The following is a 27,321-nucleotide window of genomic DNA, read 5'->3' on the forward strand; positions in this document are numbered from 1 at the left end:
CAGTCCGTATGAGGCAAAGATGAATTTGCTTTATTCAGCACCATATTACTTTTATTTGGGTGAACAGCCCACATCAATCCTCTTTTACTAGGATGAATTCTTCAGTAGCCAACATTTTGCCTTATAAATGCACAGTAGTGACGGGTTGCTTAGATTTCCATATTATCCACAGGCCCACAAAATAACGTAATATAAAGTGAACCTGTGCAGGCTATGGACATGCAATTATGTACATATCTTTAACAAGCAGATGAGGTCCTGGAGAAAAAAAAAATGAAAATGTTGTGCATCATGCATGCATATAAAAAACATGCTTTTTAAAATAAAAAAAAAATAAAAAAAAAAGGGAGCACTTAAAATGCTCAAAACAATATATTTTATGAAAGTAGAGGACCTAAAGAATAAAATTGATGGTAGTTGCAAATCCTTTTTAAAGTTAATACAAGTCCATTATTTCAGCTGTAGGTACTGGTGAGCAATTGATTCTCAAAGTTAACAGAAAGGTACTGTAGTAGGGTAGGATGTAGCTAGATTCTCAGCAGCTCCAATGCTCCCAACAGCGACTTGGCAGCTTTTCCATGTAAACACAGCTCTGCGTACTAGTGCACCCACAGCTGGTTCACATTAGAAGATATAGGCCCCTTTCACATGGGCGCCTCCACTAAATGGAATCCGCTTGCTCAGCAGGGATCTCTCTGCTGATCCCCACTGAGCAGGCGGATGACAGGTCTGCATAGCGGAGCAAACATGGACACAGCCCTGCTCTGCTCTTTTGGATGTAAACGGACCGCCTGTCCATTTCCATCCGATGCGATTCACCGGACAGATGGGGAATAGGACCACCATCCGTCTGTTTTTGGCAGACAGGGTGGGATGGCGGCGGGAATCAACAGACATGTGTCTTCTGACATCTGCCGCTCGATAGAAGGGTCCGATCAAGTCTGCCTGAAAAACTGACAGGCGGACTTGATCAGACAGCCCGTGTGAAAGGGGCCTTAAAAGGGCAAAAACCCCTCGCATGTAAAACAAGAAAATTTGAGGGTCTTAAAAGACAGTGTTCATCATGGGAAATGACTTTTGAGTAAGAAGAGTCAACTTCTTTAACACTAGGAAGTGCTTTACAATCAGAGTTCAGTGTTAATATTATATATATATATATATATATATATATATATATATATATATATATATATAAAAAAACCAGGTACAGCTGCTTTGCTATTATTTTTTTTATTATTATTATTCACGATTTATATAGCGCCAACAGTTTACGCAGCGCTTTACAATGTATAGGGGGGACAACACAATTGCAGTACAGTTCAATACAAAAGGTACAGGAGGGCCCGGCTCTTAGAGCTTACATTCTAAGTTTGCTATCTGATGTCACAGTTGCATTAGCTGCTGTGCCACTTCAAGTATGATAATTAAAATAGAAACACCCTATTGGATTTGATGATCATATTAAAAGGACAAAAAAAAAAAAAAAAAACGATAGTGACTGATGATAGACAAATGTCCAGCCACATTATGCTGAAGTGGAAATAGCCAAAAAGCTTAATGTATTTACTAACAGATATATCAGTCTGGATGTCACTCCACTTCCTCAAACTCAATCTATCCAAAACCAAACTTATAAATTTTTCTCCACCACGTGCCCCCTCCCCTGATCTCTGTCAAAATCGATGGCGCAACTATAAGCCCCTCCCCGCATGCCAAGGTCCTAGGTGTAGTCTTTGACTCTGAACTCTGCTTTAAGCCCCACATCCATTTACTGTCCAAACCTTTGCAACATCTCCAAAATACGCCCCTTTCTAACCAATGATACAACAAAGCTCTTAATTCACTCCCTGGTCATCTCTCGCCTCGACTACTGCAACTCCCTTCTCATTGGCTTACCTCTAGATAGTCTATCCCCCCTTCAGCCCATCATGAATGCTTCTGCCAGACTCATCCACCTTACCAGTCATTCTGTATCTGCTACTCCGCTCTGCCAATCCCTCCACTGGCTTTCACTAACCCAACTATTTAAATTCAAAATACTAATAACTTACAAAGCCATCCACAATTTAGCCCCAAGCTACATCCGCCTAGTCTCAAAATACCAACCAAATCGTTCTCTTCGTTCTTCCCAAGACCTCCTGCTCTCTAGCTCCCTCGTCACCTCCTCCCATGCTCATCTCTGGGACTTTTCCAGAGCCTCTCCCATCCTATGGAACTCCTTACACCAATCTGTCCGATTATCTCCTACTCTATTAGCTTTTAGACGATCCCTGAAAACCCTCCTCTTCAGAGAAGCCTAACCTACCCACACCTAACATTGTATTTTCATTTTCTCTATCAGTTCATTCCCCAAGTTATTAACTTTTGTTTCACCTGACCCTCCATTCTAGATTGTAAGCCCTCAGATTCCTCCTGTATTGAATTGTATCGTAACTGTACTGTCTGCCCTCATGTTGTAAAGCTCTGCGCAAACTGTTGGCGCTATATAAATCCTGTATAATAATAATAAAAGTACGGAGGTAGCCTCAGAGTCGTTTAGCAGCACCTTTTAATCAGCTAATCCGTGATGGTAAGAGCATCATCATCCCCACTGGTGTGCAGGGGAATAGGGTCAGCAAACACATTTTCCAATTTCAAATTAAAAGTGAGAAACACATTTAGATCTGACTTCACAGCACAGAGTAGCTTAAAGTTGGAGCTTTTGCTAAACATTCAGTAAACTGGACACTGTGGATAACTGTTCAGAATAGCAGCCTTTGCAAAAAATTTAGCAACTCACTGTAAAAAATAAACGGAATATGGAAAGAAATGAAGAAAACCCCTTTTACTTCATCAAATTAGTTACATGGCAAGCATTTTCTATGGGCAAAACACTCTGTAATATTTTTACTTAACCGCTTGCCGCCCGTGATATAGCAATAAGATGTCGGCATAGTGGTTGCGATATCCTGACCAGACGTCATATGATAGCAAGCTGCTGCGCGCCCCCGGGGGCGCGCATCGCGGCGAAAGTTGTTGCGGTGTGTCAAGTCTGACACACCGCAACTCCGATCTAGGTAAAGAGTCTCTGACAGAGACTCAGATTAGGACACAGGTTGCAATTGGAAACACAGGGTCTAATACCAAGCTGGCACTATCCACAAATTTCAAGCCTGCGATACCTTGGTACTGACATCTGCTCAAGATGCTGTGCATGAAAGCAAACTAGCACACAGAATTTTACCTGCCACAATACCTGCCTGGCAATACAACGTATATGCAAATGAGGTGAAACAAATGTCAATGAGAGAGAGAGAGAGAGAGAGAGAGAGAGAGAGAGAAATCCACAGTAGAGCACTACATTAATCTACAAAACTCCTAAATATTAACATATTGAAATGATCAACATAAAACACCCATACATAATGAAAAGTGTCCATATGGCATATCAAAAAAATATATATGCTCCAGCATATGCAAATCAATATGGTAATACTGTCCAACTTAAAACAATGAGAAAATAGTGAAACAAAATCTTGTTGTTCCACCAAAATCCTTCAAAGTGATGTGTGCCAATTCCACTCCCTTAAGAATAAAGCTCACCAGAGGCCGAAGTGACAAAACGCGCCTGGACGTGGGTAAACGCCAACGCTGAGACGGTGACTTCATGTGTACGAAGCAAGCTATGAAGCTCATTTTTTCCTCAATAACTGCAGCAGAGGATGTTCTCACCACCATCAAGCTGAATGATCTTTGGAGCGGCGGAAGTCACAATGCAGTTCTACATTCATGATCGGGATACACTTCTACCCCTCTGCTGCAGCTATTGAGAAATTATTTCTCTAGATGTTTTTGAAGCTTTGACTGTTGTATAGGATCTATAGGCTAGCTATATGCCTCTCTTCTACCCAGTATGCTATATTATGCTACTTTTGTAACCATTGCTGAATCAGGGTTCAATATTGTCTCTACTAATATGGACCAGTCATACATGTGATGACACTTGTCTGCAACATCCGCCGTATCCTGGATACTTACCTACCTTTGTTACCAACTCTTGGTTGATGTGCATATTAATGTATGCCTAAGCTCATGAAGAAGCGTGTACGCGTGTAACATGTAGAGCCGAGCTACTGCACATTATGATCAACTCACACCAAGCCTGATAGAACAATAAGTGTTGTTTCAACAAGGACATCGTCATGATCATTCAGGAGTATAATTTCTTGGTGTATGGGTTGTGTCTTGTAATAGCATATAGGAAATTTCTACTTTGCAAAGTTTTTAAACTAGTGTCTGTCTGGTTGGTCTTTTTTTTAATCAAATTGTAATCAAAACATTTTTATCTTTAAAAATTGTGTATCGCAGTGCCTATAAAGTCCAATACCAATCCTTCCAATAGCATCTCCTGTTTCCCAAAGGAGACGATGCATTGGGCATTACCTGGCCCCTTTGGTCTATGAAACCTTGGGGCCCCAATCCATGACAACAGGAATATAGAAGTTACAGGAATGCAGGACTTTCTTTCAGACATCCAAAAACTTTAATACGACATGGACAAAATATTGATGTATTAAAGTGAAATATACTATTCGCTTTACAACACCACTTAGGTATTTGAGATGGACAAAATGAAGATTTAACAATCCAGCCGGACAATTTTGGCAAGCTAAGCAGCCGGTAATGTATTGTTTTAGCTTGAAATGCTTTTAGTATGGAAGCCAAAAATATAGATATATTAGGACTAATTAAATAGGCATGTCAGTTTTATAACCTGGATTCAGTTCTCAAATGGTCCAATAATTACTTCAGTAAGAACAATAGAACAATGCTGGACTACTGGTTACCATCTTGTCATCTGCTGTCCAGTGATAACCACGACTCCACACAAACAGCTAAATGCGCAAATTTAGTACATATAAAAGATAGGAATTTAATCTGCCAAAGGATTTGCATTTCTGTCCATTCATCCCTGAAATATACATAGCTCTGTCAAACAGCACAGCCGGGGGGGGGTTTGACATCACTTACAATAATGCCCCTCTCTATCTCCAGCCTGCAGATTACACAGGGAACAAGCAGACTCATGGAGGTTGATTTACTATAACTGGAGAGTGCAAAATCTGGTGCAGCTCTGCATAGAAACCAATCTGCTTCCAGGTTTTAGCCCCCCTGTTCACATCGGACGCGATTTGACAGGTCAAATCGTATGTCAAATTGGAGCCTATTGCCAGCAATAGGAGCATCCCAATCGGTGCAACGCCGACTTTGCGGCACTGCACCGATTTCCAAAAATAGTTCCTGAACTACTTTTGGTGACTTCGGGGGTGATTTCAATAGACATCTGTACATGAACCCGCACAGATGTCTTTCAAGTCGCTCTCAAAGTCGGACTAAAATGTGGCTTTGAAATGATGCAAGTTCAGATGAATTCACACGATTTCAAAAGCGTGTTCAGTGTGAACGAGGGCTTACTGAAAAAGCTTAATTGAACAACCTGAAGTTAGAAGCTGATTGGCTACTTTGCACATCTGCACCAGATTTTGTACTCTCTAGTTTTAGTAAATTAACCCTATGAGGTATTTCCTCTGCTCTGTCCTCCTATCAGCATGTTTGTACATTTTACACATAATTGCATGCGGTGTACTTGATTGGTTCCCAGTCCTGTCCCATCTTCTCCCAGACTGAGTGCTGCTGTGTAGGAGACTGCAATAGGTTGATATACCAAGTTAGACCCCTTTCACACGGAGGGCGTTTTGCAGGCACTATAGCGTTAAAAATAGCGCCTGCAATCCACCCACAAACAACTGCAGCATTGTCTCCAGTGTGAAAGTCCGAGGGATTTCACACCGAAGCGCTGGCAGGACGTCAGGAAAAATCCTGTCAGCAGCTTCTTTGGAGCGGTGTGTTTACCGCTCCTCCACCGCTGCTCTCCACTGAAATCAATGGGGCAGCGATAGGATACCGCCGGCAAAATGCCGCTATTGCGGCACATTGCGAGCGGTTTTAACCCTTTCTCGGCCTCTAGCGGGGGGTAAGAGAGCCCCGCTAGCGGCCGAAATGCGCCGCAAAACCGACGGTAAAATGCCGCTATAAATAGCAGCATTTTACCGCCAACGCTATAGGCGGCTCGGTGTGAAAGGAGTCTTAAAGTGGAACCAAACTCATCAATTTAACAGTTTCAAAAAATATTTACATGCAACTGTCACATTGCTGGCGACAAACAATCACATGTCCAGCATCATGGCAGATGAAGATCAAACAGAAGCCAAGATGGCAGCTTCCTTGGCTGAAAACGATGGGATGGTTTAGTTTCACTTTAAATTCAAATTCTGTATTTAAGCTTGGTTCCAATCTGTGTGAGTAAAAGCGCGAAAAACCTTGTTTTTCCGACCAGTACAGAAACACGCTGCTCTTTAGTAGATGCACAATTGATAACAACACCACCACCCCTCACACACTGGCAACCATGCGGTTCGGTGAGTTGCCCCCCCCCCCCCCCCCATTTCACATGGGTAGGGCAGCTCATCGAAAAGAATATGCTGCTCTACATGAGCATCCATAGATGTGAACCAAGGCTTACACTATTGCATTAAAAAACATATTTAATAATTGCTAAATAAATATCTAACTTAGTCTGCGTCTTTGACGATTGTCTGCACACTATCTGCAGCCGAAGCTCGCAGCAGGGGGTCTCGTGCGTCTGAAATTTTTGCCTGAATTCATATCTGAAACAGATCCAAAAAGATGCACGGGACTCTTCTGCTTTGCGCTCCACAGCCGCCCCGGAGATGTGTGAACCGGCTCCATTGAGAATCGGTCACACTCTCCTGTCATGAGAACTGGATGCAGCGAAATCCACATCCAATTCACATAAGTGTGAACCCGGCCTTACCCACTGCAGCAGATCAGTGTGCACTTACTGCCTGGCTCAGATTTAATTTGTTTCTACGAGAATCAATAACCTAGCCCCTCTATTTTTTTTATGAAGGAATTCCAGGTATTTCAAGCTGGACCAATGTAACTATGTATAAAATATCCATACCTGCAATTTCTCTAAAAGAAGATCTTTAGCTCCTCTTTAAATTCTTGTTTACGGGGTTTAGTCTGGAAAACAATTAAAAGTCAGCAGCTACAAACACCGTAGCCGCTGACCTTTAATATAAGGACACTTACCTGTCCAGCGATCCAGCAATGTCGGCACCCCAAGCCAATTTGTCAATCGGCTTTGGGTACAGGCGCCAGTTTTGTTTTCAGGCTTCACAGCCGGCTTCCTACTGCACATGCACAAGTTGCACTACGTTTCTGAATGGCCCCACTGTCTTCTGGGACCTGTGTGTCCCAGAAGGCAGCGGGGGGTGGGCTGGGGGGAGACAAGGAGAGGCTGGAAAATGCTCAGAGATCACCTCAAAGATCTTACCCAGAAGTGGGAGCGGGTACCTGACAAAACCAGGTACCCACTCCCCCTCCCCCCCCCACCAAAAAAGTGCCAAATGTGGTAGTGGAGGGTACAAACAAGCGGAGCTTCCTCTTTTGGGTGGAGCTCCGCTTTAACAGTCAGCAGCTACACTATTTGCATACTGTAGCTGCTGACTTTAAAAAAAAACACACACTGACCCGTCCCTGGATCCAGCGATGTCCTCACCCAACCCGGCTCTTTGCCAGTCTTTGGGTCCCCAGCGTCAGCATCCTAATTGTAGACTTGTGGCATGTCCCAAGGCTGCGGGGGATTGTGTGTGTAGCAAACTTTTGCACTGATCTACTAGGCCAGGGGTAGGCAACCTTGACACGCCAGTTGTGATGAAACTACAAATCCCATCATGCCTCTGCCTCTAGGGGTCTTGCAATGTCTCATGGGACTTGTAGCTTCACCACGGCTGGAGGACCGAGGTTGCCTACCCCTGTCCTAGGCCTTTGGGTGAAGTTCTGCTTTGAGGCTATGTTCACAGTTTTTCAAGTGACAGCCCATTGCACATCTAATGTGCCAAAGAAGCTTATGTACACTAAGCAGAGCCAAGCACTTTTGGTGAAGTGAGTTTTAGCGTGTTTTGTTACATGACAAAATGTATTTTTTGCGAGCTTTGCCGTGTTTCTGAAAATGCGGGCAGAAATCTACGATTCTGGCCACGTTTTAGAACACCCAGGCTCACGTGCACAGCCTTAAAGAGCAAGTGAATAAAAGATGTGGTGCTACCTATAAGGCAACAAACAGCAGAAAGGGGTAAAGAATTGTCCACTCAACTCCTCAGAGTATACATACACAGAATATAAATATATATAGATGAGATAGACCTATCTACATACACACAATCTCTCTCTCATATATCTATATCTATATCTATATATCTATATCTCTAGATCAGGGATCTGTGCAGGCCAGTCAAGATCCCCCCACCACAAACTCGCTCATCCATGTCTTTATGGACCTTGGATAAGCGAATTTGGGGTGGAGGAACTTGACAGGCCTGGACTTGAGAGCCCTGACCTCAACCCAATAGAACACCTTTGGGATGAATTAGAGCGGAGACTGCGAGCCAGGCCTTCTTGTCCACTTCAGTGCCTAACTTTACAAATGCACTTCTGGAAGAATGATCAAACGTTCCCATAGACACACTCCTAAACCTTGTGGACAACCTTCCCAAGAGTTGAAGCTGTTATAGCTGCAAAAAGGTGGGCCAACTTAATATTGAACCCTACAGACTAAGACTGAGACTGAGATGCCAATAACTAGTTACAGACCGCCCGCCACAGTTGTACTGTGGCGGGTTGGCTCGCCTGCGTGAAACGCAGTCATTGTACGTCGGGTGCGTACACAGCGATTTGTGGGCGCACCCATTCGTGAGCAGGGGAGCCAACCAGCGGGTCCGCTGGCCACCCATGATCGCTCCAGAAACAAGCAGAATGGGGATCGGTCAGTGTAAACAGATCCCCGTTCTGTCAGGGGAGAGAGATAGTCTATTCCTAGTGATCAGGAACAGCGATCTCTCTCCTCCTCCAGTCAGCCCAGCCCACATAAAGTTAGAAACACCTCCCAGGGAACACACTTAACCCCTTTCCTGCCAGTGACATTTATACAGTAATCAGTGGCTATTTTTAGCTCTGATCGCTGTATGTCAATGGTCCTGAAAAAGTGTCAAAAGCGTCCGATCTGTCCGCCGCAATCCCGCTAAAAATCACAGATCACCACCATTACTGGTAAACAAAAAAAAAAAATAAAAAATTTTATGAGATATATATACACACACACACACACACACAAAAATGCCATAAATCTATCCCATAGTTTGTAGACGCTATAACTTTTGCGCAAACCAATATTACACTTATTGCGATTATTTTTTTTACCAAAAATATGTAGCAGAATACATATTGGCCTAAACGGAGGAAGAAATTTGTTTTTTTTTTACTTTTTTTTTGGGGGGGGGGGGGGGGGGGATAGTAATTATACCAAAAAGAAATACTGTTTTTTTTTTTTTTTTTCAAAATTGTCACTCTTTTTTGTTTATAGCGCAAAAAAAAAACAAAAAAAAAAAAAAAAAAAAGGAGAGGTGATCAAATACCACCAAAAGAAAGCTCTATTTGTGGGGAAAAAAAAAAGGACATCAATTTTGTTTGAATACAGTGTCATGCGATCGTGCAATTGCCAGTTAAAGCGACGCAGTGTTGTATCGCAAGAAATGGCCTGGTCATTAAGGGAGCAAATTCTTCCGGTCCTTAAGTGGTTAAAGTTCATGTGCCCCAATACTTTTGGCAACATAGTGTATATCTTTCAATTGATTTTTACACCTACTTATATCTTATTTTATGTACATGCTATTTTTAGGTTTATCACATATGGGAACACAGTATGCTCTGATGAGGAGTTGAGTGGACCATTCTTTAACCCTTTCTGTTTGTTTCCTTAGAGGTAGCGCCACATCTTTATATCTATATTTATTAGTTTATCACATGGTGGGGACATATTTGAGTGTTGGCAACTTCCTTATTTTATTACTATATTATTATTGGTTAGCACACAAGTAGCTTGATTCTTTTTTTAGCCTTAAAGAGCAGCTTTACAAAGTTTTGCTGCTTGCGATTAACTACGATCTGAGTCTTCTGAATAGAAGATAAGGCAGAAGATAAATACGAAACGGATGTAAGCTAACTCCGTATCCAACATTTTATTTTTATTTTTAAGGAACCAATGATGTCCTGTGTGAAAATACCCATAAAGTGGAAGTAAACTTGTTTTTTTTTATGCAAATGGCTGACAGGCAGGGTATTTATGACAGAAGAGACCTTATTTGTCTCTTCTGCCATAAATGCATCCTTCTGCCTGTCAGCTGTCATGTTCACTAAGCCGCGAACGCGTAGCTCAGAAAACATTTATGGCCCCGATCGCCCCCCCCCCCCCCAATCCATGTTGCGGTGATGTGACACTCGTGCGCATGTACAAAAGGAAATGTCGCTCCCAGGACTACCACACCTGGATGAATGCTCCCGCACTATTCAACCTCTTAGGTGCCGGCTCTGCACTGGTATGTAGAAGAGGAAAAGGATCCTGGACAGCCGCACTCAATGAAAAAAGGGCATCTTTATTGAACAAAAATAGATAAAATCCAAAATACAGTCACATCAGAGGTGGATAGTACAGGAAAAATGGCTAACGCGTTTCACATCGACTGATGCTTACTTATAGCTATGAGTAGGCATCAGTCGATGTGAAACGCGTTAGCAATTTTCCTGTACTATCCACCTCTGATGTGACTGTATTTTATCTATTTTTGTTCAATAAAGATGCCCTTTTTTCAGTGAGTGCGGCTGTCCAGGATCCTTTTCCTCTTCTACATACTCGTGCGCATGTGCCGAAATGGCGTCATTGCAGCCTGACCTATCAAGTGGCCGAAAGCAAGGGACCTGGAAAGAAGGAGTGGGCAAAGATGGAAGCACCCGGGGCCCACCGGATCAGTCCCAGCACTGCGCTGGAGGACACGATATGACAGTTAAGTCTGCCATGATGTACTAATATGCTGTGCATAATATGGCATAAACCACCTGGGGGCCTTAAAAAAAAATATATAGCAGACTTTACTTCTGCTTTAAGGCCTCGTAAACACTGGGTGTTTAGCCTTGGTGCATGAATGAGACTGGGGAAAAAATCCGGCTTGGTGTCTGACATTTTTCTTTAAATTTTGTTACATGAGATTTCCATGCTGGGGTGCTACACAAGAAAAAAAAAAAAAAAACACCACCATCTGGGGTCATAACTCGCCTGCACGCATCCAAAATGAAGTCCATTAGTATATTCAACTTTGTATTGCCATTTAAATAAGCTGGAAAGCAGCGAGATCATAGTAGCACGTGCAACTCTACAGAAGACACAATTAAGCAAACACTGTTTCCCAGAATAGAGTCTTTGACAGTTCATACCGAACACATAATCACTGAAAATCACATTATCAAAGCAATGAAACAAGCAATTGCATCGGGGTGAACAGACAATGTGCTGGAAGAACACAGTGGGCAGAATGCACAAAACAGGCACACAAAGCCTTGGATTAGGGAAACAAATGGAGATAATCCACCACTCGCTAATAAATATTTGCAAGTGTTAAAATGCTGTCAGTAATCCCGTTCCTCCTGTGGATAGGGATAAACTTTTAAAGTTTATCACTCAAATTAAGAGGAGTTCGATTAATGCAGGTCATGTGCTGTGTGCCCTTTAGCTTACATCGTTTCATCACTCAAAAACATTATAAGAAGGCGGTCCTTAAAGAATTCCAGGTATGGATATTTTATACATTGGTCAGCTTGGACCAATGGAACCATTTCTTATACCATACCACATAGCTCCCAACTGTCCCTGATTTCGAGGGACTGTCCCTTTTTCCTCCTCATGTGTCCCTCATTTAGGTTTGATATATATATATATATATATAAAAACAGTGCCTTGAAAAAGTATTCATACCCCTTGAAATTTTTCACATTTTGACATGTTACAACCAAAAACATAAATGTATTTTATTGGGATTTTATGTGATAGACCAACACAAAGTGGCACATAATTGTGAAGTGGAAGGAAAACGATAAATGGTTTTCAAAATGTTTTACAAATAAATATGTGAAAAGTGTGGTGTACATTTGTATTCAGACCCCCCGGAATCAATACTTTTGTAGAACCCCCTTTCACTGCAATTACAGCTGCAAGTCTTTTTTGGGATGTCTCTACCAGCTTTGTACATCTAGAGAGGAACATTTTTGCCCATTCTTCTTTGCAAAATAGCTCAAGCTCTGTCAGATTGGATGGAGAGCGTCTGTGAACAGCAATTTTCAAGTCTTGCCACAAATTCTCATTTGGATTTAGGTCTGGACTTTGACTGGGCCATTCTAACACATGAATATGCTTTGATCTAAACCATTCCATTGTAGCTCTGGCCGTATGTTTAGTGTCGTTGTGCTGCTGGAAGGTGAATCTCCGCCCCAGCCTCAAGTCTTTTGCAGACTCTAACAGATTTTCTTGCATTTGGCTCCATCCATCTTCCTATCAACTCTGACCAGCTTCCCTGTCCCTGCCGAAAAAAAAGCATCCCCACAACATTATGCTGCCACCACCATGTTTCACGGTGGGGATGGTGTGTGTCAGGGTGATATGCAATGTCAGTTTTCTGTCACAAATAGAGTTTTGCTTTTAGGCCAAAAAGTTCAATATTGGTCTTATGTGGAAGAAGGTGCTCTGGTCAGATGTTTGCTGTGTCCCCCCCCCCCCCATGGCTTCTCACAGACTGCAAATGGGACTCCCTATGGTTTTCTTTCAACAATGACTTTCTTCTTGCCACTCTTCCATAAAGGTCAGATTTGTGGAGTACACGACTAATAGTTGTCCTGTGGACAGATTCTCCCACCTGAGCTGTGGATCTCTGCAGCTCCTCCACAGTTACCATGGGCCTCTTGTCTGCTTCTCTGATTAATGCTCTCCTTGCCCAGCCTGTCAGTTTAGGTGGACGGCCATGTCTTGGTAGGTTTGCAGTTGTGCCATACTCTTTACATTTAAGTGATGGATTGAACAGAGCTCCGTGAGATGTTCAAAGCTTGGGATATTTTTTTTTTAACCTAACCCTGCTTTAAACTTCTCCACAACTTTATCCCTAACCTGTCTGCTGCGTTCCATGGCCTTCATGATGCGGTTTGTTTACTAAGGTTCGCCAACAAACCTCTGAGGGCTTTACAGAACAGCTGTATTTATACGGAGATGAAATCACACACAGGTGGACTCTTTTTACCAATTAGACTTCTAAAGGCAATTCCACTAGATTTTAGTTGGGGGGTATTCAGAGGGGCTGAATACAAATGCACGCCACACTTTGATATTGATTTGTAAAAAAAACTTTGAAAATCATTTATAATTTTTCTTCCACTTCACAATTATGTGATTACTTTGTGTTGATCTATAAAAATCCCAATAAAATACATTTACGTTCTTGGTTGCAACATGAAAAAATGTGGAAAATTTCAAGGGGTATGAATACTTTTTCAAGGCACTGTAGTTGCATATAAAAAAAAAGTGTTTCCCAGTGCTAAACCTTTTCATCCAAACTCTAAATTGCTGCATTTAAGTTTCAAAAGCCAGTATAAAAGGAATGGTAGTGGTATAAAAAAATAAAGTACTTGTGGATATAACTTTTTTAAATTCAACTCTCCTTTAACCGCCTGACAATCAGCCGCCGTCGTTATACGGCAGCAGGTTGGCTCACCTTCGCAGATCGCTGTATGAGCGTGCCCACAGGTCGAGTGGACGCGATATCCACCAGCGACCCGCAATCGCCCATTACAGAGGCAGAATGCGGAACTGCCTTTGTAAACAAGGCGATTCCCCGTTCTGACAGGTGAGATGACAGGGATAGACTATTCCCAGTGATCAGGAACAGTCAATTTTTTCATGTCCCTGGCAGCCCATCCCCCCTAAGGTTAGAACACACCTAGGGAACACAATTAACCCCTTTGATCGCCCCCTAGTGTTAACCCCTTCCCTGCCGGTGAAATTTATACAGTAATCAGTGGCTATTTATAGCACTGATCGTTGTATAAATGTCAATCGTCCCCAAAAAAAAAAAAAAAAAAACAAAAGTGTGATTTGTCCACTACAATGTTGCAGTCCCGCTAAAAAAATTGCGGGACTGGGGGGGGGGGGGGGGGGGGGGGAGCGGGTGAGGAGGGCATCCTGGGTAAGCTCACCTTACAGATTCTTCTGTAAAGGTGAATGAACTTACACTTTAAGTGGTTAAACTGACCTAATTTACAGACCGAAGTTCATTCCATTGTTCTAAGAGCCAAATGTTACAAGGATTATAGTTAGTTGAGATAAATTTGTCAGGCTGTTTGGATTTTTTTTTTTGTCAGCTGTCAGAAGAGAGCAGACAAGCTCTTCACTTGTTACACAGAATCGGGGAAATGCTTTTTTAAGATCGGGAGAAGGGTAGAATCACGATTCTTTAACGATTAAGCGTGCAGCTCTAGTTCACACTATGTGCGGTGTGGGGCACAGCAAGGGGTCCAATTCATCCCCGTTTACTGTTTCAGGTACAAATTAGATCTGAATTTTTGGCTGAATTTGGACCTAAAAACAGAGCCAAAGACGCACAGGACCCTTCTGCTGTGCGCTCCGCAGCCGCCCTGGTGATGTGTGAACTGGCTCCTGTCATGCGAATTGGATGCGGAGGAAACCCACATCCAGTTTGCAATAATGTGAACCCAGCCTAAAAGATGTTCAAACTAATCATATCATTGCACTTACAAAGGGGTTTCAAAGCAAAATCACAAAAGTGCAATTAAAGTGGTTGTAAATGTTCAATTTAAAAAAAAAAAAAAACACACAACAAACATTCTTATACACACCTGCTCTGTGCAATGGTGTTACACAGAGCAGCCCTGATCCTCTTCTTCTGGGGTCCCCCGCCGGTTGCTCCAGGCCCCTCCTCTTCATCTGGTGCCCCCATGGGAAAGCCGCTTTCCATGGGGGGCACCCGTGTGGTCTACTGCATCCATTGACACAGACAGCAGGACTCTGCCCTGCCCTCCGTTCCTCCATCACAGCTTTTGATTGACAGCAGCAGGAGCCATTTGTCCAATGAGGAGAGCAACAGCGGCTGGAGCCGCTGTGCTCATGCACATCGCTGGATCGGATCAGGTAAGAATGCAGACTCATTTGGACAATTTAGCAGGAATCAACAAAATGTAGTCATGTATTGTACTAGCCTTATAAATACCAGGAGTGTACACTGAATTGTGCATACGTCACAAGTGTACAATCGATAAAGAACAAAAAAAAAAAGCAATAGGCAGGAAAAGTTTTTGGCAGAAGAGACCTAAAAACAAAAGTGTTTAGTTGTGCTTTGACATATTACACACAAAGCAGGAATCAACCACAATCCAGGCACTGTATGGCCAGTTTAATTTAAAGAACAGGCTTTAATGGCGATAAAAGGATCAATTCACCTTTGGGAACATGTTTACATGTTCCCGCATCTCTCCCCTCGATTGCCCCACCCTGTGACATTGGGCCGGGGATCTTCTCCCTGCACCCACTGTCATAATTTGAAAAGAGCACAGCTATGTGGGGCTCCACCCACACGACAGCATCATTCATTCAGGTTTACAACCACTTTAAAGTACACTTTTGTTGAGAAGAAAAACATACCTACTAGGCGATACATTGCAAGGATTTTAACAAACTTTGCTGTAGATTCCTAACATTTGCTGCTCTGAAGAAATAATGGATTGTTTTGCCATATCATTTGCAGTCCAATTCTGAATGTTGGGTACTGGTGCATTATAAGTAGCTGGTTAACTCAGTGTTTTAATGAGAAAAGCTGCAGGGTTCATTCCCTTTAGAAATATTTAAACTATGGGGAGTATCTCACCACTCAACCAACTCAAATTCCTATTGCCTAAAATTTTGACTTGTATCTTAAAGTAGTTCTAAAAGGCATAATTTTTTTTTTTTATTTTATTTTTACATTAAATGCATACTCTGCATTAACCACTTTAATACAGGGCACTTTCACCCCCTTCCTGCCCAGGCCAATTTTCAGCGCTGTTGCAACATTGTACCCAAACAACTTTTTTTTTTTTTAAAGACAGATCAAGCTTTCTTTTGGGGGTATGTAATCACCACTGGGTTTTCTATGTTTTGCTAAACAAACGAAAACATTTTGAAAAAATTAAAAAATAAAGTTTAAGTTATTTAAGTTTCTGTTATACAATTTTGTAAATAAGTAATTTCTCTCCTTCAATGATGTGCGCTGATGAGGCTGCAATGACGGGTACTGATAGGTTGCACTGATGAGGAGGCACGAATATGCAGCACTTATGGGCACTAACATGCATCAATGATGGGCACTGAAAGGCAGCACTGGTGGGGCTGCACTGATAAACAGTGCAGATGTCCCCACTGAGAAAAGCCGCCTCACGAGCTGTCAGTGTGTGGAGAGGCATGCCGATAACCGGAATTTCTTATTTACACTGTGATCAGCTGTAATTGGACACAGCTGATCACATGGTAAAGAGCCTACATCATAGTCTCTTTACTGTGATCGGAGATGTGGTGTGATAAAGGGGCAAACCGCACCACCGATCAGCGCGCGCAGCACACTCTAAAGGACGTCATATGATGTCTAGTCAGAACGGCCGTCAATCTGCTATGGGCCAGGCGGGAAATTGTTCAAGTAAAAAAACCTTCCATGATCACCTACCCTCCAAATACTTACCTGGCTCCTCTTTCCATCCAGGCAGCACCTGCTACAGTCAATCAAATCTTGTGAGGAGAAAGTGGGGTGGGGGGCGAGCCTATACTGCGTGTGTCTACAGACACGCATGACCCGGCTTGGTAGCACACCCACATAAATACCCCCCATAGCACACAACATGCTACAGGGGGAACTTGAAGAAAAGGAGGAGCAGATAACACCTTTGGGGACCCCAGAAGAGGAGGTAAGAGACCACTCTGTGCAATATTATTGCAAAAAAGTATAGCATGTTTGTTATTTTAAGAAGAAAAAAAAAAAAAAAGGCTTTAACCACTTCAGCACCGGAAGGATTTACTCCCATAACAACCAGGCCATTTTTTGCGATACGGCAATGCGCCTCTTTAACTGACAATTGCATGGTCATGAGACACTGTACCCAGACAAAATTGATGTTCTTTTTTTCTCACAAATAGAGCTTTTTTTGGTGGTATGTGATCACCTCTCGGGTTTTTAATTTTTGTGCTACAAACAAAAAAAGGCCGCCAGTTTTGAAAAAAAATTATATATTTTTTTACTCTGCTATAATACATATCCAAAAGAAAAAAAAAAAAAAAAAAGTATTCATCAGTTTAGGCCAATATGTATTCTTCTACATATTTTGGGGGGAAAAATAAATAAAATCGCAATAAGCGTATATTGATTGGTTTGCGCAAAAGTTCTAGCATCTACAAACTATAGGATAGATTTATGGACTTAATTTTTTTCTTATTATTACTGGTAATGGCGGCAATATGCGATTTTTAGTGGGACTGTGACATTGCAGCGGACAAATCTGACCCTAAGTGACACTTTTTGGGGACCAGTGACATTATTACAATGATCAGTGCTAAATGATCAATGTATAAATGACACTGGCAGGGAAGGGGTTAACCGTGTTCCCTGGGTGTGTTCTAACACTGTGGGGGATGGGCTTACTGGGACAACAAAGATCGCTGTTCCTGATCACTAGGAACAGCAGATCTCAGTGCTGTCCCCTGTCAGAACGAGGATCCGCCTTGTTTACATAGGCAGATCCCTGTTCTGCCTCCCTGCATCATGATCGTGGGTGGCCCCTGCACCGCCTCCAGCGGCGCCCACACGCGCCCACTGTATCTCATGCACAGACCGACGTACAGGTACGTCGGTTTGCGCAGCCAAGCAGCCTTGTCGCAGTATATATGCGGAAGGCAGTTGGCAAGTGGTTAACCCGACTTCTGGATCAATCAGTGAGCCAATCACACAAGCAGGAAATTATATTTCAGGGGTGGGGTTGGGCGCTCTGTACACCAATGATAATTGGATCAATGCAATATGGCAACCCTCAGGTTGCCATACTGCATTGAATTTTGCAAAAAATAAAAAATAAATAAATAAAAGAGGACTGAACAGGAAAGGTAATTTTTGTATTAACATTAATTTATATCATAGCTGTTCTAGCAATTGTTTATGCTATATTTTCTTATTTGCTATTTTTATTCATGAAAGTTGAGTTACCCTTTAAGAATCTATCATCACTTTTTAATCTGCAATTAGGAATTAACAGCAAAATGGCTCATGCTGGTGAAACAATGAGCCAAACATAAGCAGGCTTGCTGTGTTCTCTGTGTAAAAAAGGATGTCCAGCAGGTAGCTTTATTTTCATTTTAGGAAACTGTTCCAGCAAATTCCCTGTTAACCTGTAGGCAGAAGTAAAAGATGTAAACACTAGACACATGACGCAAAACACATGTGTAAGGGTATTGGCTGTAAACTCCAACTAAATGACCTTTACGTTATTAAAGTACTCTATGTCAGACGCTATTTATTGTTTTTAATCAAAATGAAACAGTTTTTGATCCTTTGTTGCATTGCAGTGCTGCTGATCTTTATATCACTTCAAGTCTATATGCATTACAGCGATGGCTGCAAGGCAAATCATGGGTGGATTTCTGACAGTGAAAACAATGGACTATAGCTGTGTAATGTTTGCTGCAATGGCCACCTGTAGACTCTATTAAAAGCCCATGTGACACAATGACAATGCAGGAGCGCAATTAGGAGCAGGGATACAGCATTGTCCCCTATATGAGGGCCTACCTAAACAAAGGGCTTTATGGCTCATGTGACATGATGGCAATGCAGGAACACAACCGGGAGGCAAAGATAGAGCGTTGTCAGAGTGTTGGTTCACCTGTTTATTTATCTGAAAATGTGACCTTAAAGCAGGGCTTTAGGCTCCTTCAGAAAAAAATTAAAGTCAGCAGCTACAAATACTATAACTGCTGACTTAATATAAGGACACTTACCTGTCCACGAATCCAGTAGGGTCTTCACTCGAGAAGATTTTTAAAATTGGCTCTAGGGTGCCACCACCGACATCTCGGCTAAGGCAAACAGACAGTGAAGCCTTTGCGGCTTCACAGCTGGTTCCCTTCTGCACATGCCCCGTAGCAGGCTGCGCTTTGTAAATGGTCCTGCGGTGGCGGAGGGAAGGAGGGGGGGGGGGGCAAACTTCAGGCTGAGTTTGCCGTGGCAAGCTCAACCAGAAATGGGAACAGGTACCTGTCAAAACCAGGGGAGCAGGCAAACAAGCAGAGCTTCCACTCTTGAGTGGAGCTCCGCTTTAAGTTGGGTGCAGTCAGTCAGGAAGGGTCTGACTTTCAGTACATGTGTATAGCTGTCTGTTCAACCAAGGCCAGTCTACTGACAACAGGCTTCTGATAACCAGTCTTGCTGGAAAACCAGCATTAGATCAGCGCTTACAGCCAAGGGCTGCAAGTGCTGATCAGTGTATTCTGTAAGGGGGTGGATGGGGGCTGGATGCCCGTCAGAATACGTCGTCTCAGCGGGGGAGATCCCTGCATCAACATCACTTGTGTTGAGCCACTGATCGGTTAGCTTCTTTTCTCATTCAACCCACTGGCTAAACAAAAAAAAAAAAAGTAATGTGTGTGTTCCCAGCTTTAAACTTTAAGGCTCGGTTCACACCTAAGATAGATCCGTCTCACAGCAGGGGTCCGGTGCGTCCTGGTTCACTGTTTCAGGTCTGATTTCAGCCCGTATTTTGGGCTGAATTGTGACCTGAAACGGACCAAAAGACGCACAGCAAAACGCACCAGACCTGCTGCAGAGATATGTGAACCGGCTCCATAGAGAGACGGTCTCCTGCTATTGCGAATTGGATGCGGAGATCCCACATCGAATTTGCAATGGTGTGAACCCAACCTAAAGGAGTACAGCCAAAGCTCATTTGACTGGACTTCTCCTGTGGATCAAAGGAGTGCAGTTCGTTCTGCACTCCCGTTTTCAGCTGATGTCACAGAGCCGGTCCAGGCTTGTGAAAGATCCGCCCACATGCCTGGACCGGCACCCAGCTCAGCCTCTCAGCAAGCCACAGAGCCTGCGACGGCTGCTTCCACCCTCCTCTACAGCCCAGCACTCCAGTGAGTGAGGAGGGACCAAGCAGAGAGCCGGTGACTGACAGTCTAGGGAGCTCTGAGAACCGAGCAATCAGGGGTGGACAGATGCTGCATCCATCTAAGCAAGTAGGATTCCAAAAAAACAAAAAAACAAAAAAAACACACAACAAACCCATTCCCATACTTCTATTTTAAAAAGGGAACTATTGTCAAAGGTTTTTAGGCCATACTTCTTACACGGGTCACAGGAGTGCCCTTACTCATGCTCTCCTGTGACCCAGAAACAGCCATGCCACCGAGCCTGAGCTAGCCACTCCACCATGTGTATTTGCAGCACATTTTCTGTTCAGAAACACACAGATGTGAATAGAGCCTCATTGTTTTTGTGTAAAAAAAACACCAAATTTAACTTTCAGGCCCCACTCACACCTAGCATAATGGGAGTGGACATTTTTTTGGCTTGCTTTTTCCATGACAAGAATAGGGCAAGCTCGTTGGTTTCAATGTGTGTGCCCCACACGTGCCAAAGTAGCGGTATCCTAATTTATAGTGCATTTTGCTGCATTTGTCCCTCATTTTTTCACGCGGCAAAATGTGTTTGCTTCTGTTTGGGGTGCTGTTAACAACCAATAGCATTGAAAGCGCAAAAAGTTCATTTAAGGTTTATAAAAAGGTGGCCATACCACTATACAATCTGATTGTACTATCCAGTGGCGGCTAGTGCTGCCAGCCAACCACATAACCCAACTACATAGTGCTCTGCACCCCGAGCCCACCCTTTTTGAAGCCTCTGGATCTAATCATGCGCTTCTAAGAAAACAAAACAAAAAAACACCCCATTGGAATTCATGCGGCCGGTGCCCAGAATATAGATTAATGGCCAGGTGCATGGATTAGGGGGGAGGCGCATATGGTTGGGCAGCAACTGGAACAAATCTCTGTACAATCTTCTTTAGATTTACCAAAACTATACAATAGGACGACACACCTATCTTATCCAATCTGTATCCAGTCAGACAGGCCCTTGCACTGCATACTTTATGGTAGATCTAAATGGTATTGTTCAATCAGATTGTATAGTGTATTGTGAGCTTTAACCAGCTTACTGGGCATCTTTACCCCCCTTCCTGACCAGGCCGATTTTCAGCTGTCGCGCACTTTAAAACAGCAATTGCGCGGTCATGCAACACATGTATTCACAACATTTGTTTTCGAGACAGAGCTTTCTTCTGGTGGTATTGTAAGTGATAGATTTTCTGCAACAGAAGTACATTAATCAGGGCCGCTGATAAGCCAGTACAACCGGCCCTTCAGTACTGGGCCCGGTTCCCATCAGCCCTACAGGGGGGCCGGGCAGCTTTGCACATATAATAACTTCTGGTGAAGCAGTGCAAAGCAGCATTACCACGACTCCTAGTAGGCTTGAGGACTTTAGCACAACCATATAGCACATGTACTATGATCATCATCATGATGATAAATGATGATCATAAGCACAGTGAGATGCTTCTATTTAGACCTTGTTTACACTTGTATCTGGAGGGCGGTAAAAATGTATGGCTGAGCCATGTTTTTACCACCCCTCAACTCTCCCTTAGGGTCCTTTCACACAACCTTTCCAATCAGGTACTCCTGTCAGTGTTTCAGGGAGACCTGATCAGAATCTCCATACAGGTCTTTGGGCAGTACATGGACTTGTGTCCTTTTTAGACCTACCTACCTCCTAGTTCATTCAGGTCTAGAAACAAAAAAGGGAAAAAAAAGACTGCATGCTTTTCCATTTTTTAAAATCTAAACACTATAGAACAGGGGTAGATGTAAACAGCTAGACAGCTGCCCATAGAGCCAGTACAACTCTGCCCCTGTCCATTGTGTAAATGTGGACACAATCTGAACGGGTAAGGATGTAAAAAAAAACAAAAAACAAAAAAAAACAAAAAACAAAAAAAAAAAAAACACTGACATCTGTCCCATTCAGCTCCGATTCAGCAAAGGATCTGCTCATGGATTACCTGCTGATTGATGTTGACCAATTCTGTGTGAAAGGGCCCTAAAGGGTCATTAACACAGGCAATGTGGCGGCGTGAACGAGTGGTTTGTTCATGTGGCTGGAGCAGCCGCCTGTTACTTCATGAGGACGCAGCGGCTGCAAACAGCCACAGATCCTAACCTGACCGATGTGCAGGTGCGCGTGAGCGGACCCAAATGCACACTACCCGTGTTTGGGGATGCACCCACACATCTGTCAAATTAGAACCTGCAGCTGTGTCCTGACAACTGGAGCATCCCCATAGCGTAACATAGGCGCCTTCACACGGCTACAGCCACTTAAACAAAATTCTGATTTACATTGTACAGGCCCCACGATTTCTAATGGTGTCCCAACCGGCTGGGGGGGGTGGGGGGGGGGGGGTCTGTCAGGTAGGCTGTACGGGGGCCCCATGATTTCTAACAGCAGCCTTGACATTAATGGTATATTGGTGCATAGAGGAGCTGGAATTTAGGCCATGTTTATAAAGTTAAAATAACTTTATAAACATGGCAGTATCTTTGCAGTGAGTCCTTCAACGTTTAACATTTTTGCAATAGTGTTTATTAGCGTTTTTTTTTCTCAATGGATCAAAAAAGTAAAAAAAATGCTGGCGAGACACGTTTTGAGCGTTTGGCGTTTTTTGTGGTCAGAAAAACGACTTCAGAACGTGATTTTATGGCCTTCAGAAAACAGCCCATAAACTCCACTGCTGATAACCATCAAAAAACGTCCATGTGTGCATGGACACATACAGTAGGTTAACAGAGGGGAGTTTATGGGCTGTTAAAAAAAAAAAAAACGTCCAAACTCCAAAAAACGGCCGTTTATGAGCTTCAGTGTACATGGAACCTTAGGAGAAAAAAGTAAAAACTTAGCCTTAAGCCCTGGTTCACACTTTTGAGATGCAGAAACCAGCGCGATTCCAGTGCCGGTTTCCGCATCTTCCACGCAGGCAGTTCACACTGCCCTTTGTGAACCGCTGCAGGTGTCAATACAAAGGTAATGACACCATCAGATCGGTTCACATATTGCAGTGCGAACTGTGAATTCAGACAGGAATCTGATCTTAGTGCAGGAAACAAAAAAAAAAACAAAAAAAACAACAAAAAAAAAGGTTCCTGCAGCATTTTCATGCAAATCCAATGCGAGTTCAGCCATACAAACTGTATGGCTAAATTCGCATTGTACAGACATTGTATGTGATCTATACAGCAATGTGGTGCGAATTCCATGCGATGTCTGTGTTCGCAATAGTGTGAACCAAGACTTAAGGCTGGGTTCACACTGCCGCACGGTGCGCCCCTGTTCGCAGTTTCGATTTTAGACCGCATTTTTGGCTGAATTCGGACCTGAAACAAACCAGAAGACGCACAGGACTCCTGTGCAATTCACACCAGAGCTGCTCCGGAGAGAGCCAATCACGATCTCCTGACATGCGAATGGGATGCGGGGAAACCCACATCCAATCACAGTAGTGTGAACCCAACCTAAGCAGCAAACAAGATCCCCCATTATATAATTAAAAAGCGTACCTTCTGGCCTACTAAATATAGTAATCAGTGACTGAAGCTGCTGGTACCTCCAGGTGTCTTCATGTTTAGTTTGAGCTCCTCTAACCTGCCCTGAAATACACGTTATGTAATTAGCAGCCAGCTTCCCGACTCCAGCCCACCTTCTTCCAACTCTGCTTAAGCATACAGAGGTTTGCCTTCAGGTTACTCTTCATTCCTTTACATTTGAGTCATTTACTTTTTTGCAGAACTAGAATTCAAATCGATCAGAAATCTTTGCTACCCTGTTCCTTTAACCACTTCAGCCCCAGAAGGTTTTACCCCCTTAAAGCGGGGTTCCGCCCAAATTTTGAACAATATCTGTATGTATTCTCTTCCTTGCCTAGATGCTGACATGCCGTTTAAAAAAATTTAAATCGCCGTAATTACCTTTTATTTTTCTATTCTTCTTTGCACTTCCTGGTTCTCCTCCCGTGGGAGTAGGCGTGTTTCTAGCCTCTCCCAGACTCCTGGGAGCTAGTCTCAGGCTTCCCAGGATGCCACTGAGCATGTGCGGGAACGAGCAATGAATAATTGGAGCACAGCATTCACCACATCCAGGAAATAAATGCTTGTGGGCTTCAAATGCCCACAATGAAGATGGAAACTGCCTGCAGTGAATAATATAAGTTATTCTTTCCGACGAAATCTGACACAGGCGGACATATTACACACAATATGTGAGTATGTAATGCTGAGAAGAAAAGTTTGTGAATGAACTCAAAAAAAAAAATAAAAAAAATAAAAAGATAGATAGGTGGACCCCCGCTTTAAAGACCAGAGCATTTTTTGCAATTTGGCACTGCGTCGCTTTAACTGACAATTGCGCGGTCCTGCGATGTTTTACCCAAACAAAATTGACTTTTTTTTCCCCCCACAAATAGAGATTTTTTTTGGTGGTATTTGATCACCTCTGCAGTTTTTATTTTTTGCGCTATAAACAAAAAAAGCAAAGCAATTTTGAAAAAAAAATATATATTATATTTTTTAGTTTTTGCTATAATAAATAAAAAGAATTTCTTCATCAGTTTAGGCCGATATATATTTCTTCTACATATTTTAGGTTAAAAAAAAAAAAAAAAAAATGCAATAAGCGTACATTGATTGGTTTGCGCAAAAGTTACAGCGTCTACAAAATAGGGGATAGATTTATGGCATTTATTAGTAATGGCTGCGATCAGCAATTTTTTAATCGGGACTGCAACACTGCGGCGGACAGATCAGACACTGACCCTTTTTTGGACCATTGACATTTATACAGCGATCAGAGCTTAAAATAGCCACTGATTACGGTAAAATGTCACTGGCAGGGAAGGGGTTAACACTAGGGTGAGATCAAGGGGTTAAATGTGTTCTGTGAGGGGAGGGGACTGACTGGATGAGACACATCGCTGTTCCTAATAGGAACACACGATCTGTCGCTCCTCTCCTGACAGAACGGGGATTTGTGCATTTACACACAGATCCCCGTTCTGTCTTTTCGCCACGCGCATCAGGTCCCCCGCCGTGCAGCGCCTTGCCTGCTAAGGCTCTTAAAAGGAGCCGACATACCTGTACATCATTTTGCGCAGGAGAGCCAACCTGCCGACATATATGTACGTGAGCCGGTCGTGAAGTGGTTAATGGAAACCTGTACTGTGAGAAGTATTGGCAATGCTGATCACATTATAAAAGTGCTAGATAGCAGCTCATCTCAGGCTCCATTACCAAGTCATTAGCGCAGAACAGGGACACCGATTAGAAGAAGAGCATGAAATGTAAAACGAATATGAATTTTTCCTTCAGATCTGTGGTGCAGACATTGGTTAGCATGCTATCTAGGCAATCAACATTTCCAGGAGGAGAATTCAGCAAAGGCAGCCTACATATACTCTTTGTACAAGCTTTCATTAAACTCATTAGATTTAACAAACTCTTAAAAAAAAAAAAAAAACACATCCCTTCTCTGTAGAACCCCCTGCTCTGGGATCCAACAGCAGCTGATCTACAGAACATAGGGGGAAATGTTCTATAGTCTACAGGGGAGAATTTAACCACTTCAATACCGGGCCAATTCTGACATTTCTCTCCTACATGTAAAAATCATAATTTTTTTGCTAGAAAATTACATAGAACCCCCAAACATTATATATGTTTTTTTTAGCAAAGACCCTAGAGAATACAATGGCGGTTGTTGCAACTTTTTATCTCACACAGTATTTGCGCAGGAATTTTTCGAACGCGTTTTTTTGGGGAAAAAAACGGTTTTGTGTTAAAAAAAAAAAAAAAAAAAACAAAACTGTAAAGTTAGCCCAATGTTTTTGCATTTTGTGAAAGATGAAGTTATGCCGAGTAAATAGATACCCAACATGTCACGCTTCAAAATTGCACACGCTCGTGGAATGGCGCCAATGTTCGGTAATTAAAAACCCCCATAGGCGACGCTTGAAATTTTTTTACTGGTTACATGTTTTGAGTTACAGAGGAGGTCTAGGGCCAAAATTATTGCTCTCGCTCCAACGTTCGCGGCGATACCTCACATGTATCGTTTGAACACCCTTTTCATATGTGGGCGGGACTTACGTATGCGTTCGCTTCTGCGTGCGAGCACACGGGGACAGCGGCGCTTTAAAAAAATTTTTTTTTTTTTTATTGTTAATTGTATTTTATTTTTTTTTTATTTTGACACTTTTTTTGAAAAAAAAAAAAAATTGATCACTTTTATTCCTATTACAAGCAATGTAAACATCCCTTGTAATAGCAATATGACATGTCAGGTGCTCTTAATAGTGAGATATGGGGTCAATAAGACCCCATATCTCACCACTAGGCTGGGAAGCCTGAAATTAAAAAAAAAATAAATAAAACGATCGCCGCTTACCAGCCGAATGGAGAGGCCGGGCGTGACGTCATAACATCGCGCCCGGCCTCCGACGATCATAGAGACTCCGGGGACCATCTGGTCCGCCGGAAATCTCTATGATCTACATCCGGCGCCGGCTGATCCACTCTCCGCCTCACTGATCGTAACGGTGAGTCGGAGCAAGCACCGGAGGGCGGCGGGACGTCCCCTTTCGCCTCCCATAGGAACGATCAAGCGGCGGAACGGCCGCTATGATTGTTCCTATAGTGTAGAGGTTCGCCGCCTGAAACCGGCAATATCTGAATGATGTCTGTAACTACAGGCATCATTCAGATATACCCGCCCAAAGCCCAGGACGTCATATGACGTCCATGGGCTGGAAGTGGTTAAGCAGGGCTGGAGCATATGTATTTACAGAGACCATCCAAAAGAAAACAACCCCCTCCTTCCTTTTTTTTGGAGCTGCCGAAGTGAAAGCACTGAAAAGGTACAAAACGGTTCCTGAGGCTATGGTTGGATGTCAGGCCTCATGTACACTGCTGCTGGTAAACGGACATTTAGGAGCAGTTGGACATTTTTTTCAACTGCTCCTGAACTCTCCTCTATGTTATCTTATCAGTACATTACACAGGGTCATTTATAGTAGTTTCTAGGCAGTTGTGTTTAGAGGCTTTTTTTGGAACCCCCAAAAAAATGCGTTCAGAAGCTGTGTTTAGAGGCATTTGAAACGCCAAACGCGGCTACTCGCGTTTAGCAG

General features: G+C 43.0%; 1 protein-coding gene across 1 annotated transcript in view; it reads right to left on the reverse strand.

The window, feature by feature from the left end:
- The window catches only part of DOCK1 (dedicator of cytokinesis 1), a gene marked incomplete in the record, with an annotated part of 633,434 nt that overhangs the window by 526,702 nt on the left and 79,411 nt on the right, over nt 1-27,321 (reverse strand).

This window comes from Aquarana catesbeiana, linkage group LG08 (assembly GCF_042186555.1).
Source record: "Aquarana catesbeiana isolate 2022-GZ linkage group LG08, ASM4218655v1, whole genome shotgun sequence".
NCBI classification, from domain to species: Eukaryota; Metazoa; Chordata; class Amphibia; order Anura; family Ranidae; genus Aquarana; species Aquarana catesbeiana.